At 38.5% G+C, this 18596-nt stretch overlaps 1 protein-coding gene across 4 annotated transcripts in view; it reads right to left on the reverse strand.

The window, feature by feature from the left end:
• The window catches only part of LOC124957032, a 271790-nt gene extending 254906 nt beyond the window's left edge, over positions 1-16884 (reverse strand). For 2 of the 4 annotated variants that reach the window (XM_047513626.1, XM_047513625.1), the window contains exon 1: positions 15919-16883. The gene's annotated coding sequence lies outside the window, so the exon portion shown is untranslated. Of the gene's footprint in view, positions 1-15918 lie in introns of all 4 variants that reach the window. The other 2 variants (XM_047513624.1, XM_047513623.1) reach the window with 2 other exon arrangements.
• Between the last annotated feature and the right edge of the window lie 1712 nt (positions 16885-18596).

The following is an 18596-nucleotide window of genomic DNA, read 5'->3' on the forward strand; positions in this document are numbered from 1 at the left end:
TTATCGTCGTTGGGATAGTCTCAACCTCCACCTCCACCTCCACCTCCATCGCCTCCTACTCATGGATGAGTAACACGAAGCGATATTTACGCGGGAATAGATTTTTCGTAGCATATTTATCTCGACCGTTCTCGTTCTAATTATATTCTCTACTCCTCGTACCTTCTCGCTACTACTCTCTCTCTCTCTCTCTCTCTCTCTCTACCTCTCTCTTTCTCTCTCTCTATCTCTCTCTTTCTGTCCTTACATAGCAATACTCAACCCAATCATTTGAAAAAGCAATTGAATCGAAAAAATTTGCATAAAAAATTGATCGGTTACCTCTAGAGAACACGCTGATTGTATTACATTTTTAATCGAACTTGAGTTTTCAATCTTTGCCTTTTTGACTTTTCTTTTTTCATTTTGCTACTCAGGATCATTAACGAAGCAACAAATGCTATACTATGTATGAGGCTACATGGATGGGTACATGGAAGGAGGAGGAGGGAGAGAGAAGGGGGAAGGACTCGTACGAGCTCATAAATCGATAACATCGTTGACTTCATAAATATGCAGAAATAGGGAGGATCAATGTGATCTTTAATGCATGCGTTACGTTGTTATAACGACAATGGAATATTAATAATCAAGTTACTGACGTGCAACAATAGAACCATTTCCTTTCCCCTCAATCTTTTTCCCGAGAACTTTTCTTTCATTCTAATTTATCCTTGAAAAGATCGTATATAGGTCTCGTACGTAGTTGTACCAGGTACTACTTCATTTTTCCCCATCGTATATTTCCGTCGATCGTTTGTACTCTCGCGTTTTTTCTTTCTTTCTTTTTTCTTTCATTCTTCTTTTCTTTTTTTTTTCTTTTTCCTTTTTTTCCCTCTAAAACGTCCAATTAAATAAACGAAAGAACGAGAGAAGGGCCCGAAGCGCAGACGGGGAGAGACGAAAACTCCTAAGTTATAATCTCGCGGGAACAAAAATGTGTTTGTGCGAACTTCTATGAACGTCCATAGGTAAGGAAAGTCGTTCGCACTCGCTAAAACTGCAACTACTAAGAAGTTTTCGCGTGCGTTAGCTTCTTTACGTCACACAGGCTGCATTTACCCTCGAAGTTGGCTTTCCTGGCGCAAGAAAATTGTGCAAGAAACTTGTTCAAGTCATTATCGGTAGTGACTTGCTTAGTGTAAACACCATGAAAATTGAATCGCAAAGGTACATGGGCGAGCGGGCGAGCGGGCGAGCGGGCGAGCGGGCGAGCGGGCTTCGGGCGGTCGGGCGGTCGGGCGCGAGTGTGTACCGAATCATCGTCTGCGGTGTAACTTGCACGCCTCTTCTTGTCCTTCCTTTTTTACTCAGTTTTACTCGCTTTGCGCGACAAAACATCCTTCGCCCTAAAGAAAATTCCTTTTTCCAAAGGATACAGAACCTCGCTTATATCGGTTCTACCGACAATTATCTCTTACGACAAATCAACGTAACAACAACGTAAACAACAACGTAAACAACAACGTTTACTTACAATGGATCATTACGACGAAACCGTACGAACGATATTATATCGTGAAAGTAGCCGTGTCATATTAAACCGTTTAATAATTATATCGCAACTTATATCAAAAAATAATTAAACTTTTTTTCCTTATCCGTGCATTTCTAAATAATTATATCGAAAAGAATTAAAATATTAAGTTCAATTACGTTATATCAATATTATTTATTTATTCGTATTTTGTATACGTTACCATACATACTAGAAATTCAACAATAAACTTTAAGCTCTTTTTCACAATGTATTTCATAATTTAATAAAGTATTAAAGTAGATTATGCAATTATAGGCGCTTACAGTAACATAATATCAATTTTTTTTAAGCACCTTTTAAGTGCCTACGATATTGCAAGTGGATATTTTATTAAAAGCATTTAGCCGTCAAAAGTAATCAAGAAATTAAAGAGGCGAAAAATTTTGTCCATTTTTTAATAGAGATTAAAGTCAATCGAAAAAATTTCAAATGATTTTTCTGATTCTTGATGCAACATCCTGATTCCATTTCGTCTAGTGAAACAAACGATCGGATATTTTAACGAGATGTGTCGAGATCTTAAGAAAGATTGGGTTGAAATATAACGTTGGGAAGATCCGTCTAAACCAAGAGGGACACATTGTCCAATTTCCAACTGTCTAGGACATTCGTTCGAAATGAGCTCGTCTTCGTCGAGCTTTGAAAAAGAAATCAAGGTAAATCCGTGGTAGGAGATTCTTCCTATTGGACACGTCCGACCGATTGCATGCATGGCTATGGAGAAAAAAAAAAAAAAAAAAAAAAAAGAAAAGAAAAGAAAGAAAAAAGAAAAAAAAGAGAAAAAAAAAAGGAAAAAGAAAGAAAGAAAGGGGGGGGAAAAAAAAATAAGTTAGTTCCACGGCCTGGCATAACGCAAAAGAAGAAGAAGATTAATAATCGAGGCCCCGGTGTGCACTTGGCACGCCAGTTTAAAAGCGATTTCGAAAGGAAACTTTTCGCGAACCCAATAACGATTGTCGTCTCTTTTTTTTTTCTTTTTTTTTCTCTTGTTCTTTTTTTTTTCTTTTCTTTTTTTTTTTTTTTGCCGTAATTGATCTCGACACGGGGGAAGGGTGCCACTAGCGTCGCTAGTAGGGGTATCCCGAAAAAGATTTCTTACATCTGAGAAATTTTAGGAATCGCCGATCATCCAAGATCTGAAACTTTTATCAACCCGCGAAAGATCTATCAGCGAGAAAATCCCTAAGAAACTATCCGTAGGAACTTTCATTTCAGTTCGCAAATCCTCTTTAAAGCGCGAATGCACTTCTACTTATTCGTACGTTCACATTTTTCAAAAGATTTTTATCATGCCATCGCTTTTTCCCCCCAAGACGAGCGACACTGAAAATGAAAAAATCGTCCTTGCTTTCTTCCAATCGAACCCTAAGTAGTGGAAAAAGGTGTAAATGTGTTCACAACGATGTAAGTCCTTAATAAATTTTCAAACGACGGCTTAACGACGTTTCACTCCTCTTTAACGACGACTCGTTAAAGGAATGACCCTCGTTGCATCAAGTTTTTGTCGCGAGTCGCTTTTGTTCTTAAAAATAGAAAGAAAAGAAAAAAGAAAAGAAAAAGAAAAAGGTAGAAAAATAGTTTTGCACGTACGTCTCACGCGCGATAAAAGGGTAAAGAGAGAGAGAGAGAGAGAGAGAGAGAGAGAGAGAGAGAAAAAAGAATATATCGAAAATATCTTGAAAATTATTATTTTTCGTGCCATTTCTCATCTTGCCAAGAAAAATTATCCTTAATGTTAAATAAAATGAATGTGTGGTTTTTTTTCTTTTTTTTCTTTCATATATATATATATATATATATAGAAATAAGGAACAAAGTCGACGGAAAGTTCTGTTGACGTTAAATTTCGATGAAAAGAAGATAGAAATCCGTCGGGAGGCTTTGAAAAACGACCTGTTAAGTGATAATCGAAAGAGTGACAAGTAGGTATGCAGGTAGGTAAGTTGGTTGGTTGGTTTTTAAAACGATTTGTTTAGATGGAATCTCGGTCCACTATTCCGCAAAGCCTTCAAGGCAGATAATCGAGACGCGCGATCACGGTCTCGCCATTTTCAAGGGGTGTCTCCTTACGCGCCGTTCGTATCACTGAACGCGTTGAGAAGAGAGGCACTTACCAAAAGAGCCAAGCTCGTTTTCAACGACGAATCGAATTTACGTCGACAGGAACGAAAGGTAGGTATCCAAGTGGGAAATGTGCATGTTACGCAAAAAGTTCTTCCGCCGTTTAAAATCCCTGTTCGGCGTGAAATCGAAATTAAATAAAACGATGGAAAACGAAGATAGATGTCATTAACGAAAACAAAAAAGAATGAAACGTCACGGTAGAAAGAAAATTCAATTAAGCTTTATATATGCCTTTTATATTAACTTCAAACGAAACGTTAAAACGCAATTAATCGCCTGCGTAAATTCGAATTAGCCGACGGATAATACGATCAATCGGAATTATGCGAAATATAAATAAATCAGTGTGAAAACAACAACAACAACAACAACAATATATATATATATATATATGTATGTATATGCATATGTGTGTGTGTGTGTGTGTGTGTGTGTTTGTATAATAAATCAGCGTGAAAACAACGTATAGCATGACATATCACCATAAAAACAATCTATACATATATATAGGGTGTCCAAAAAGTATGAACTTATATTACGTATTATTGAGGCCAAATGATACATGAAAACAGTTTATATAAAATTAAAAACAAAAAAAAAAAAAAAAAGAAACGAAAAAGAGAAAAAAAAATATAAAGTTCGACAATTGCTATTTCGACGAATAGAAATAAATCATAAATATCTTTAAAAGCATTCTCTTTTAAGTTTATTATAAACAGTTTTCATCCATTTAATCTCAATAATACGTAGCATAAATTTGATCCCATACTATGGATAATGTTTCATCGGATGCGCTAAGTATATATAATAATAAAATGAAAAAATAAAATGATGATACGTTATAAATATATAAATATATAAATAAATAAATAAATATATATATATATGTATAAAAAAAAAAAAATATATATATATATATATATATATGTGATAGAATGAAGATACGTTAATAAAATTAAATCAAAGAAGAAGCGATCAAATTAATGATTAACCGATATGAAAGATAACGCGTTGTTTCTTCCCTTATCTCTACATTTCTACACATATCCTAACGGCAAATACTAATTGTCCAGGACAAAGTAATCATTCTTTATTTCTCCTTGCTTCTATTTTCTTTTTTCGCATTGAAACTCGTCGAAAGTAATCAGAAGGGATCCTCCTGACAGGTTAGAAGACAACGAAGGCTATATCTTAGCGCATCCGATTGAGCATTATCCATAGCTCGCATTACGACTCGAACGATTAGTACTCGGACTCCTACGTACGATCCCTACTAGCATGATACAACACATCGTACACTATACAAAGGGCTTTGTTGCGAACTCTCCTCGTTGCGAACTCTCCCTGAACGTTCGTTCTTCTTTCACGGATGATAGCCGAGGAAGCAGCACTCGAATGTTACCCACTTGCCATCGCCGCTGCCGCTCCCCTCCCCATCCTGGCCCATGTTAACCAGTTTTTAATCATTCTACCGTGTGATTAATTAGCGAGGGAGGCAACCCTGGCAGAAGTATAATAGACTTCCTGAGATCGTTTCGAGCGTACCGACTACTCTCTCCGAGATAATATATCTATTGTTACGTAAACGCGACTCTCCGGTAAAGATTAATCGTCTTCCTCGTCCATAAGATCCTTTGTAATCGTGACTTTGAGGGTGGGCGAGTGGGGGAGGAGAGAGAAAGAGAGAGAGAGAGAGAGAGAGAGAGAGAGAGAGAGAGAGAGAGAGAGAAGTTCGATTCGAGAGAATCGAAGAGCTATGGGAGATTCCAAGAACATAGATCATCTCGAGTTTATTAACCATCGCGGAACAGTGTACCATTTTACGAACTCATAGCTTTCTACCGTCAACACACATGTATAAAATGAGGTGGCGGATGGGAATGGGGATGGGGACGGGGTTTGAGGGGGAGGTGTTCGGAGAAACGATCGCGATAACCGAAGCCTTTGATATAATTATTCTCTCATGTAAATAAATAATAATCGAGCCAACAAAGCCCAATGCAAATAGTATATAAATAATAGCGGGGTGCCGTAGCACATTGGAAAATTTATTCAGCTTCTCGGCCATTGAATTCATTATTTCGTTTATTCAAAACGAATTTGATAATAACCAATCCACTTCGGTAAGCAACGGCAGCAAGTGGTGGTTGTGTGATGTTGATGGTGGTAGAGGTACTGATGTTGCTGGTGCTGTTGCTACTGGTGGAAAAGTTCGAACGGACTTTAAATTAAGCTAGATCATCCTGGATTATAGTTATACCACTTACCTACATGCTTTCCCTATAGTTTCCCTATAAAAAGCGGAGTTTTACTTAACGCGAATATCACACATCTCTACTTCTCTTGAATAGTTACCTTCTATCCAGGCCATGCCATTCTCATCGCCAAGACCGGTTAAGAGATAGGGGATCCTATCCGCGAGAAACTCAGATCTTCCGTTTCATCGTCCTGGAATATCTAATTTCCGCGGACGATTACTCGCACCGTCGGCACGACTTGAAAAGTATTTAAGATCGCACGTACGCGCGATTATGGTCGCCACGTTAGTCTCCCGTTTCTTCGATAGCGCTCGAAATAAACTTTCTTTTTCGCTCTATCACGATGCATAGGCACTGGTAACGTGTACGTGTTAACAGCCACGAACTTGGTAAGTTACTACTCTCTCTCTCTTTCTCTCTTTTTCTCTGTCTCTCTGTCTGTCTGTCTTTCTCTTTACAAGTGACATTTTCAAAAGAAACTTTGGTGCGAGAAGAAAAGGTTAAACTTTTACTTACGTATCTCTGGATTGCGTATGCTTCTAAATTTACAAGTTACCAAGATAAGAATAGCATGACGTGTGTTAAATTTGATCCTTAACACAAGAAATGACACATCCTTAACGTTCGATCAAAGTTACACGCAAATCACTTTACCGATATTACTAATATTCATATCAAAGACAAATGCAAGATCCTGCTTATTCGCAAATTTGGCCAGTTGTGACGCGAACAATTGTGGCAAGAACGGATTTCGCAACGTAGCATTTTGTTTGACGACCCAAGCTCTTAATTATTCCATTCGTGACACCGTTTTAAATTCATACGTGCTACGATCGATATCATAATAACGAACGTCATTGCATAGTTTTTCTTTTTTTCCTTTTTTACGCGGCTCGCACTTAAAACCGAGAGACATGTGAGAAAGTAAAGAAAAAGAAGAAGTAATTTAATTTTTCCTTAGAGTTTAGATATAAGCGAATACTCGAAGACAAAACTTTAAGAGTTATCGCTAGAGAAGATTAGGTATTCCATTCGAGAATGTAGTGGACGATAAGAGAAGTAAAAGGGGTTAGAGAGGGTGAGATAGATCCGGCTCGTGACATTCCCGTTGCCCAGAAGTGTGCCATGCCAGCACGTGCAACATACCGCAATGGCTTTCGTTCATTTTGAGTATGCCGAGTTAGCCAGGAATGTTAATAGAAAATACTCCATGTCGGGAGACTTTAATTATGAGGAGCGAATGGAGATCTCGCGACAATGTGGAAAAAGAGAAGTGAGAAAAGGCGCGGACGACTTATGTTACATATATGTACGTGGCTACCTCCGGAAGATGTTGGAAGATGTTAGTCCTTTTTTATCGGGCGTCCTAGAAACTAAAGTAAATCCCTTAACTTGGGCAAATCAAATCGATAACGTATCGTAGGAAATAACAAAATTGTTTCTCCTTGAGGATTTTCATAACTAGGAAAATTCTCAAAATAGTCGTCGTGCGCGTTCGAACGCGTTCGAGTTGAAACTTTGCCAACGTCGAATAGAAGAAACTCGTCCTGAATTCGTGGTATGAAAGAAGAAGAAATAATGGAAAATAGCCTAGAGATAAAAGAAAGAAAAAGAGAGAAACAGAGAGAGAGAGAGAGAGAGAGAGAGAGATCGATAATCGCACCTCTCGACAGAATTTATTTCGAGCTTATCGACCCGAAAAGATTTCCCGTTCGATCGTAATTAGCATAAAGTCGAATGTATTCGAAGGTCTGACAACGCAAAAGTGAGTTAAAAAAAAAAAAAAGAAAAAGAAAAAAGAAAAAAGAAAAAAAGAAAAAGAAAGGGGAAAAAAAATATGGTACTGAAGAAAAAGGGTCCTGACCCTGAATCGAGAGGGCGAGAATCGTACGGTGGTTGAAGCACATCGGTCGTCGAATAAACCTTTTCTTCTCTCTCTCTCTCTCTCTCTCTCTCTTTCTCTCTTGGCTGTGAAACGACAGTATGAAGTCGATTCTCGAAACGACCCTTCTCCGTCCAAGAGTCCCGTCGTAACGTTAAACTTGCGATTAAAATGCATTGCGTAAAATCGGGCGAAGCCACCTCTCTTCCCGTCTACCCTTCCATACAAGTTCCTCCCTGTGACGTTCCCACCCTCGTTCCAGCATGGCTTTAACTTACACCCTGTGCTTGCTTGCTTGCTTGCTTACTAGCTAGCTAGCTAGCCAGCTTTCTCAACGATCGCGACGTAGAATCGACTCTAGTTGATCGTCGTGAATCCGTACGGCCCGTGAATACGTACCGTTTAAACTGTAAGTAAGCAAAAGGAAAGGCACCTTTTCCTGTGAAAGAAGAGAAAATCTCAACGTTGTTTACTTTTAACGAGTCCGAAGTAAACGGTAACATTTTTTACGAGGGAAATTTAAAGAGAAAACGAGAGAGACAGAGAGAGAGAGAGAGAGAGATAGAGAGAGAAAGAGAAAAAGTATTGATTACACTTTCTGTAAATTTATTAATTTTAATTAATGAAGATAAACGTAAAAGACTATTGTCTATTAAAATTCGACAGATGAAGCCGTGCGACCCTGCCCCTGACCCCCGTACGTTATCAACCGTCAGTAATAAATTCCTTTTAAAGAACGTGAAGATTAATCCTCGGCTATTACAAAGTGCCAAGAAAATTTCAAGACGTGGATTCTCTACTCTCCCAGAGGAAAAATATGCTCACCTCTACGGTTCGAAACAACGTCGATGTTTTCGCTACGTTGTAAAGCGTAGGAAGAATTTATTGCCGCACCGGTGCCTATACGGTTTGTATTATTCGCGTTTCCATGAATTACTTCGTCGAATAATAAAAATACAGCGGCATCGTTTTCATGATACATGCGTGCTTTCGCGTCGCAATGATATCAAGCAGTACCCCTCCCTCGTCCTTCCACCCTTCACCACTCCCCTCCACAGAAAAGCATCGCGTTTATATTATTCATATTTATATCACTTACAAATCATATATACAAAATTCCTCGCTTCCCACCGCCATATCTCGCATTTTCGAGCGATTAATAAAGGAGAAAAAAAAAGAGTTGATATGAAAAATGAAAAAAAAAAAAAAAAAAAAAGAAAAAAAAAAGAAACGCTCCTGGTTATTTACTATCGTTTGTTTCAATGGCCATAAAAAAAAAAAAAAGAAAAAAAAAATCATCACAGATGCATCCTTGACGTGCTCTACTGTGGATCTACTTTATAATCGGTTTATTGACTCTACTCGTATCACGTATCTCCGCGAAAACATGAGTATAATTCAACTATTTTCAGGTATTTTTCAGTTCGATTATATAAATATATATATATATATATATATCTGCACTTTCCTGCTACTTTCGTATTTTTTTTTTCCTTTTTCATATTTTCCATACGCGTATAACGTCGATTAAAACGTGTAGTTTACTAGAATACATCATACACTCTTTCTCTTTCTCTCTGTCTCTCTCTTTCATTCTCTCTCTCTCTCTCTCTCTCTCTCTCTCACTCTCTCTTTCCCTTTTTGTTTTTGAATAATTTCTCTTTCATACTGATTGTGAGAAGCACATAGGCTTCATCGTAGTTAGCTATACGTGTCGTTCGATAATTTTATAATTCAGTGATTTTCACGAACGTACAATTTCGACGGATCCATTATTAAATCACGCTAATAATTCCCAATAGTTCGTTACACGGGAGAATCGAGGCTTTTTCTCTTTCTACCGTATAACAACCTAGTTGAGAGCATTTCACGTTCCACGGCAAATTTATTATTTAGAATCAATATTCCTTCGACCTCCAATTAAACTCCAGCGATAGTATCTATGCGTACTATTTTAATTAACGGATGTTACACGCTATCCCTTACGACCGATAAGATATTTCGTTCGACGTATAAAAGAATCGATAGATAAGGTCGATATAAAAAATTGTCCTAATACCTTGACAATTTTCAATTTTTTTTGTCTTCTCTTCTTTTCGTTTCTTTTTCTTTTCTTTTTTTTCTTTTTTTTTTTTTTTTTTTTTTTTTCTTTCAAAAAAAGTCTTCAAAAAATTATAAAAAAACTTACATATAACAAATACGACGAATCGATGAGAGAAATATTATTTTGTTTGAATAATATGATCGAATTGATCGAAAAGGAGAACACTCGATCATGTTAATAAAAAAAAAATATAATAATAATAAAAAAGAATTGTCGACGATCTTACGTAAGGGAGGGTAAGAGGGGGACTCTCTCGATCGAAAGATTTTCCTCGTGGATCCGTCGTTATGCGGAATGTATCGGTAACGGCGCTCGTAAGTTGGACATGCTAAGAGGACTCTGGAGTCCTATTTTTCGCGCAGCTTGAAATTCCTCTGGGTTTTCGGTTTTCTCTCTTTCTCTCGCTCGCTCATGTATAACGATGAACCTATGTAGATATTCTGATTCTCTCTTTCTCTCTCTCTTTCTCTCTCTCTCCCTTTCTCTCTTTCATTTGTTCTCTCGCTTTCATGTCCGCAAGCATGAACGCCGCGTGAATTTCCACATATGTTTATCGCAACTTTCCGCAGTCCGTCGGTTTGGGACCGATAATGTGTGTAACGTGTTAAATTGCAACCGTAAAATTAGAGTCTCCAGCCAGTGGTAAACTGTCACCGAATTGATCCACCCTATTCTTTACACCAACAAAAATCGACCAACGGCAATTATTATTCTTCTCTATTTTTTTTTTATCACCCCCGTTCTCCTATCCCTTTTCTCTCTTTCCTCTTTTTCTTTTTCTTTTCTCTTTCTTATTTTTTTTTTTTTTTTAGAAATCTTCATGAGCACGAAATCACGACTGTGATGAAACATAGAGTGAGAGAAAGAGAGAGAGAGAGAGAGAAAGGAAGAGAAGGAAAGAAGGGGGTAGCTACCCCTTAATGCGTTCTTTCGTCCCACGAGTCACATGCGTTCTGCGACTTTTTCGTATCCCTCCCATCCTCACCCTCCTCCATCCCTTCCCTTGTAAATATATACGCGTGTCGCGGACGATTTACGTATCCACCGACGCATTATATTTCGTTGGAATACGAGAAGAAACGAGGGTGAAATAAACTGACGGTATTCATTACTTATGACCTTGAAAAATGAAAGAACGTTGGTAGTAAGCAAGGTGTTTTTTTTTTTTTTTCTAACGCTTATAACGCGTGTTTGCTTAGTACGACACTTGGAATAATTGATATAAAAGAAACAACCCTTGTTATGAAAAATTCTCAAATGGTCTACGTTGGATTCCTTTTAATATTCCAACTTATTATAACCGATGCAATGCGGCCTGTGTAATAATATTTAGCGTAACCATACTGACTCTCTCTCTCTCTCTCTCTCTCTCTCTCTCTCTCTCTCTCTCTCTCTCGAACGTTAATAGTGTTCCATTGCAATTTTCTCGAGTTGTTCATATCACGTAGAAAAGGTTCTCTCTTTCTCTCTCTCTCTCTCTCTCTCTCTCTCTCTCTCTCTCTCTCTATTTTCTCTCTCTCTTTCTCTCTCTCTCTCTGTCCCCCCTCTCTCTTTGACGATTACTCGACATCACGGTAGCAAGGATAAAGGATGAAATCGTAACGGCGAAAATTTCGTTGCTCGGACCCCGATATTGGTATTCGCCGTAGCGAAATTACGAAGTACGTAGTCGACCACCAGAGGCATTTACATCGAAACCATGCTTGCTCTACGTAACTCCCTCGTATAGAATCGGTACAATGGATCATTTCGATTCAAACGTATCGCTTTTTGCAATAGCACCGAACGACAGAACAGAGAACATCATTTTAGCGTCTCCGTTACCAAGCTAATAGCTCGCTTTAAAGATATCCCACTCCCCTCTTTCCCTCCCTCCCCCCCCCCTGTCTACATTCGTTCGACTTTTCTTTCTTTCTTTTCTCTCTCTTACTCTCTCTAAAATACATACGTATTTTACCATATTCTTTTCTCGTAATCCTATCGCAAACGAATATTAAAATCCTTTCTGTCGTACAATCGATTTATTAATTTTTCCAAGGATATAATTCGATTTTAACTATTAAATATTAACAATAGAAAACGATAATCCCGTTTCGAAAGTGTATCCGATCGAAAATGACGTTCATGAAATAAATATCTTCGAGTAAAATTCTATAAATATTATCGACGAACGATCACTTTTCTATCATTAATAAAATATAATATAACAAACATTGCGCGTATATTTTTTTTATTTCCTATGACGTTGATTAAAAAAAATTTCATCCCAAAAAAAGGAAAGAGGGATCAGAAAAAGAGAGAGAGAGAAGGGGGAGGGGGCGGAAGAGAAAGTCGTAATGAAAATATTTACGTTGACACGAACGGATGCCGCGCATGAACCAACGGTGCACCTTCACAATGGCCATTAACCAAGAATGCAGTTTGCAAATGTGGCCGAACGGCCTCTCTTCAACCGGGATATTCGTGAAATATTTATCGTGATTTAATAAGCGATTAATCTAATACAATGGTTCCGCCTGTGCGGACGTAAATTCGGAATAATATTCGACGTGGTAATATATCCCCGTATGGTTATCAATGTTTTTGTTTCATTATCGGGCTCCACGCACAAAAGAGACCGCGGAATGTAGTAATGTAGAATGTTGAATGTTTTCGAAGGGGGATGATATGAGACGTAGTTTTGTCAGATGAATTTACATCATATTTTGAATATTTCGAAGATTCAAAAGGATAATAAAATGAAAGACTTATTCTTATACGTTCTTTTTTTTTTTTTTTTTTTTTTTTTTTGTCTTTTTTTCACCATAAAATTTAAACGTTGCATTTCGAAATAAGCGTGTAAAGGGTAAAAACGTACGTGTACCGATCGTTTGATATCGGAGTGTGATGCATCGATCTATTTATATTAGACGTTCGAGTAAAATATGGGGATTTTTTTTTCTTTCCTTCTATCTTTCTTTCTTTCTTTTTTTTTTTTTTTTTTTTTTTTTTTTAAGAAATGCGGAAACACCATACAAAAGTCTACAGCTCTTTCAAAACGCTAGACGAAGCTGAAAGGCGAATACGGAAAGAGTTGCCTCCAATGTTTCATGCAGTTAAAAGGCGCACTTCGATTGGATGTTCCATTCAAGAAGATATTGGAAAATATACGCTCGTCAGAAGTAAAGCGACCTGCATTCCCCGCCGGGAAGGAAAGAATCGTACCTTGAATACGACGATGACGACCAAGAAGAAGAAGAAGAAGAAGAAGAAGAAACGATGAGAAAGGATTTTTCATTTTCTTTCTCTCTCCCTTTTTGACACTCACCCTCTCGTACAATCTTAAAAAGTCATTGTAACTTTTAATCCCAATGAAGAGCCTTGATTTAATTCAATCAAAATATTTCGTTCGGTGGGACAACGTGTAATGGGAAATCTCAGAGATTAACACGAAATAGCATGACTTTAGTAATTTGTCGGCGGATCGAGAGAATGCGGAAGGAGAAAAAAACTACGGGAGAGCATTTTTTTCAATCTACGCTGTCAGACAACTCGTGAAACTCCATACAGGTGCGGTTACAACGGTGCTTCGCATAAATCTTGAACTTTGAAACGCGTACAGTACACACGAAGGTCTGTAGAAACTAAGAACTGTCTTCGTCGGGTTTATATCTCCCTCTTTCTCTCTTAGTCTTTCTCTCTCTCTCTCTCTCTCTTTCTCTCTTTTGCTAATTTACTCGAAAACTAGGATATACCATGCATTCTCGAGTTTAACGTTAACTTTTGGCCTGGCCGTAGCAGATTTCGTGAGAAAATGTTTCGTGCGTGCTTAAAGAGACTTAACGTTCAACGTCGTCGTTCAGCGTCGTCGTTCTCGTCGTCATCGTCGTCCTCATCGTCCTCGTCGTCCTCGTCCTCGTTCTCGTCGTCGTCGTCGTCGTCGTCGTCGTCGTCGGCGTCTGCGTCTGCGTTGCCGACGACGACGACGACAACGACAACGTATCGCGCGAGTGTCGCCGAAGATTAAATTGTGAAATTCGCCGAGCGGTAGCGCCGGAGTTGATTTACAGTGAATATAATCGCCAAATTAATCCTCCTACTTCTCGCCTGGTCTATCCACTCACAGCTTTACTTACTCTCTGCTTTATGGAGACGGGACGAGCCGAAAAAGGAGCAGAAAATTTCCTATCCTCGAATCCTACCGTAATTTTCACGTCTACGGAATATTTAATATTTAATTAAAGTTAAATGAACGTCGAAAACGCATTCCGTACGATCCAATCGCTACTTCGTCTCCCTCTCTCTCTCTCTCTCTCTCTCTCTCTCTCTCTCTCTCTTTCTCTTTTTCTCTTTTATTTTTTCCCCTCTCTTTCTTTTTTTTTTTTTTTTTTTTTTTTTTATTCCACCATTTTCTTTATCCCCCGCCAATCGACCACAATCCGCAGTTTTTCACAGTGCGATTTTCAATTCCGCCACGATGTTTTATTAATGCGCTTGCATTTCACGACTAGCACGCGCCTCCATCGGCACGTAAACGCTCGTAGGTAGGTAGCATTGCGCGGCCGAGTTGTCATCGATGCAGATAAGTCCGTCGCATCGCACGCTCGGTAATTTACGGTCGAAGGTTCGTTAATGCACGCTCGCTGAATAAATAATTTCCGTGGTCGCGCATTAACATCCCGCGAAACATTAATGCGGCATTTACGATCAACACCGGTAGCATTTTAATCGATAGTTGATTGAAAAAATATTTCCAACCCTTCTCTCTTAACTCCCTCCCTCCCTCCCTCTCTCTCTCTCCCTCTCTCTCTCTCTCTCTCTCTCTCTCTCTCTCTCTCTCTCTCTCTCTCTCTCTCTCTCTCTATCTATCTTTGTTTCTTCTTTTTTTTTCTTTATCGTTCCAAATACAGAAAAAAAAATATGATATTTTCGAAGATTAACGATAATTGAGAGCCGAGATAGTAGATTACTACTTTACTAAATGCAACATGCTTTTCCAACGACGTTAATAAATAAGTCGCGTTTAAATTTAAATAACATATGTGTCCGACGAATGCCGAGTGCCAAAAGTCATTAGCAACGATGAAAGAATTTAATTACGATCTCCCAATGTCGAGTAGTATAGCGACGGTCAATCGTTCAACGCGGAAAGGAACGATGCGAATTACCGTTTCATGGGGAAAAAAAGGAAGAAAAAAAAAAAGAAAAGAAAAGAAAATGAAAAACCTTACAATTTCTCAAGAATGATCTATGAATGTTTTTCTTTTCTCTCTCTCTCTCTCTCACTCTCTCTCTCCCTCTCTCTCCCTCTCTCTCTCTCTCTCTCTCTTCTTATTCCTTCGGAGCTAGAAATTATTATCAACGTTCATCGGCCGTAAATATCTCGGGAATTAATAACGAGAGATCGTTCGAGTTAAATCGAATCGGTAGACGTATCTCATGAAATCTATAATAAATCCGTTCGATTCGGCAGCTGCGAAATTCCGTGCGAATTAATCTCCTCGATTAAAGGTATTAGCACGAGGATTCGTTCGACTCGTCGAAACGTTATTTATTGAAAAACGTATTTTTAACTGTTTTTTGATGGTTGGAAGAAGAAAAAAAAAAAAAAAAAAAAAAAGAAAGAAAAAAAAGAAAGAGAAAAAAAGAAAAGAATAATAAAAAAAGAAGAAGGGAAAAAAAACCGAGGGAAAAAAAGAAAAGAAAAGAAAAGAAAAGGAAAGAAAAGAGAAAAAGAAAAATTAGCGGGGGAACTCTCTTTTACGGTTCCGTGGACTTAACGGCTCGATCGAATTTGTTTTGTTTTTTCTTTTTCTTTTTTTTTTTTTTTCCTTAAAATAAAATTCTCTCCTCCGAATGTCATTAATTAAATTGTTCGCGGAAAAAAAAAAAAAAAAAAAGAAAAAAGAAAAAAGAAAGAAAAGAACAAGAAGAAAGAAGAAGGAAAATGTATCGGAACCAACCAAGTTCATACGTTTCGAAGTTTACTTACAGAAAGTGTAGAGGGGATAGCAGGATCTTCGATGGGAGATCAAAACGGGGGAACCATCCGTCGTCGTCTACGTCGACGTCGTCGTCGTCGTCGTCGTCTTCGAATGGAGCAACGATCGAACTGACTCTTGGATGCTCGGGAAAAGCTCTCAAAGAGAGCGTGTGCACGGTATATCCGAGGAGTTTCCGCTTACCGAAGTTCCTTCAAAAGTCACCGCTTTTTTTATACGAATACGATAAGAGCGTAAAAGCTAGGGAAGTTTATACGTCGTCGATGGTGAATATGTATATATATATATATATATATAAATACATATATATATATATATATATATATATAAAAAAGAAATGTAGAGAAAATGGAACGATCTAGAGGGCAGAGTTTTTGAAAACAGTCGATATTATATCTTCGGTGAAAGAAAAGTCTTTCCTCTCTTCCTCTTTTCCCTTTTATGGGTATTATATCTTCACTTTCTTTTATATCTCACCGATATCACTGTCTCTTTCTTTCTCTCTCTCTCTCCCTCTCTCTCTCTCTTTCTCTCTCTCTCTTTTTCTTTTTCTTTCTAGATCTTTTTTAGTCTCGGCAATGATTTCTTTCAAAACATCAAAATAATAAAAATATATTTATTATACGTAGTTTTCTTCAAACACTATCCCGTAGAAAGAAATAGAGTTAACGATTAACGTTTAACGAATAACACTCGAAGAACTTTCTCTTACGAATTTTAATCGAGAGAAAATTTATTAGAATTATTATATCAGAAGTTCGTCGAAAAATTGTATGAACTTGTGGTAAATAATGCCTCGTAAATTATTTGAAAATTCTAAGATATATTACGCATGTAGGCGTAAAATAGACGAGATGACGACTACGAGAAGGAGGAGGGCCAACTAGTCGCAAAGAGAGGGAATCGACGACGGTTTCGCGAGGACGTCGCGACGACTGGCGAACGCAGACTGACTCGAACCTGAGCCACGGCGGCTCTCACTCTTTCCCTCCCTCCCTCCCACCCTCTCACTCTCTCTCTCTCTCTCTCTCTTTCTCTCGACGTGACGCGCCGCGACGCTGCTCGTCCCTGCTACCCTCTCTCCCCTCCCTACCTCACTCTCCCTCTCCCTCTCACTCTCTTTCTGTTCTCCCTCTCTAGCTACCCTCATCGTTCCTCCCATTTTACCTTCATCTTCCTCTCCCTCTTCTTTTCTCGCTTTCCTTCCAACTCTACTTGCAACGCGCTCCTTCTTAAAACTCCTTCCTTCTTCTTAAACCATCTCTTCCTTCACCCTCCTCTTCCTCCTCCTCCTCCTCCTCCTCCTCTTTCTCTTTTCCTTCCTGTTCCCTTTTTCTATCCTTTTTCTTCCTCTTGACCGCACTTAATGCATAGGGAAAGATTCCGCTCTTCGTACGGGCCCTCAAATCATGTTAATCTTTGAAATATCTTGCGAACGGAAAGAACGAAGAACGTTCGTCTAGTATTCCTATATTTGAGTTTTTATTTCAACATTTTACCGAGGATACGCCGTCCATCCATATAATTGACTCTTCGTCGCGCCTGCGAATTCGGTCTACTTCGATTCTGTCGTTTTAGAGCTGGCTTTTCATTCGATGGAACGGCCCGGCACGTTCTAAGGGTGGAGATTGGGATAGTTCTAGTTTGGGAAGTGAGAAAGAGGGAGGAAGAGAGAGAGAGAGAGGGAGAGAGAGAGAGAGAGAGAGGGAGAGGAGGGGAAAGAGAGAGAGAGAGAGAGAAAGAGGAAGTGAGAAAGCGAGGGTGAACGTAGACTCGTAGGAGGAGGGGGTGGAGCGTCAAACTCGAGGGATGCAACAGTTGCTCATCTCGTGGCGACCACTTGACTACGAACGGGCCTATCGTCCTGCATTCTTCCTTTCAAACTCATCGTTTTTAATGTTTTCGCAATATCGATCGTATCTCAACGTTCAATTAATTAATGGATTATTACAATGAGTAGAAATATTTTCTGAGCCTGAGGATGATTCGAAAGAAAAATAAAAAGATAAAGGAGAAAAGAAAAATAGAAACGATACTCGAAACTACGTACTCTTTTCTACGATTATCCGATCTTTTGCATTTTTTAAACTACGAAGAATTTAATTTTAAAAGCAATCCCGAATAATAAAAAGAGCCAGTGAGAAAAATCAGATAGATTTCGAGATAGACGAGCCCGTAGAATACCGAAAGAAAAACATGTAGAAACAGAGAAAGCACACGGCGAGGGCAGAGAGAGAGAGAGAGAGAGAGAGAGAGAGAGAGAGAAAGAGAAAGAGGAAGAAAGAAGAAGGGATGCAACAGTTGCTCGGGCTCGTCTTTTGCTACTCGTCTTGGAGCCGTCATCGGTCATGTAGAACTCGCGAGAAATGATAAACCGTCGACTACGAAGGTACGTGCTCTCTCGCGTGCATCCACGAGGAAATATCTTCTTCCTTCATGGTTTTTCGACTTTTTATTTCTCATTTTATACATAGAATTTATATAACTATGTATAAATAACTCGTATAACATGTCCGATGTAATACACACTCTTATCACTAGTAACGAACTAGACAATACCATATTTTCTAATATAATATTATCTGACAAGACAAGACGTAATTAGGCTTGCTTGCATTTTTCCTTTTTTCCTTCCTTCTTTCTTTCTTTCTTTTTTCGTTCATCTCCT

The sequence above is a fragment of the Vespa velutina genome, chromosome 24 (genome assembly GCF_912470025.1).
Source record: "Vespa velutina chromosome 24, iVesVel2.1, whole genome shotgun sequence".
In the NCBI taxonomy this organism is placed as follows: Eukaryota; Metazoa; Arthropoda; class Insecta; order Hymenoptera; family Vespidae; genus Vespa; species Vespa velutina.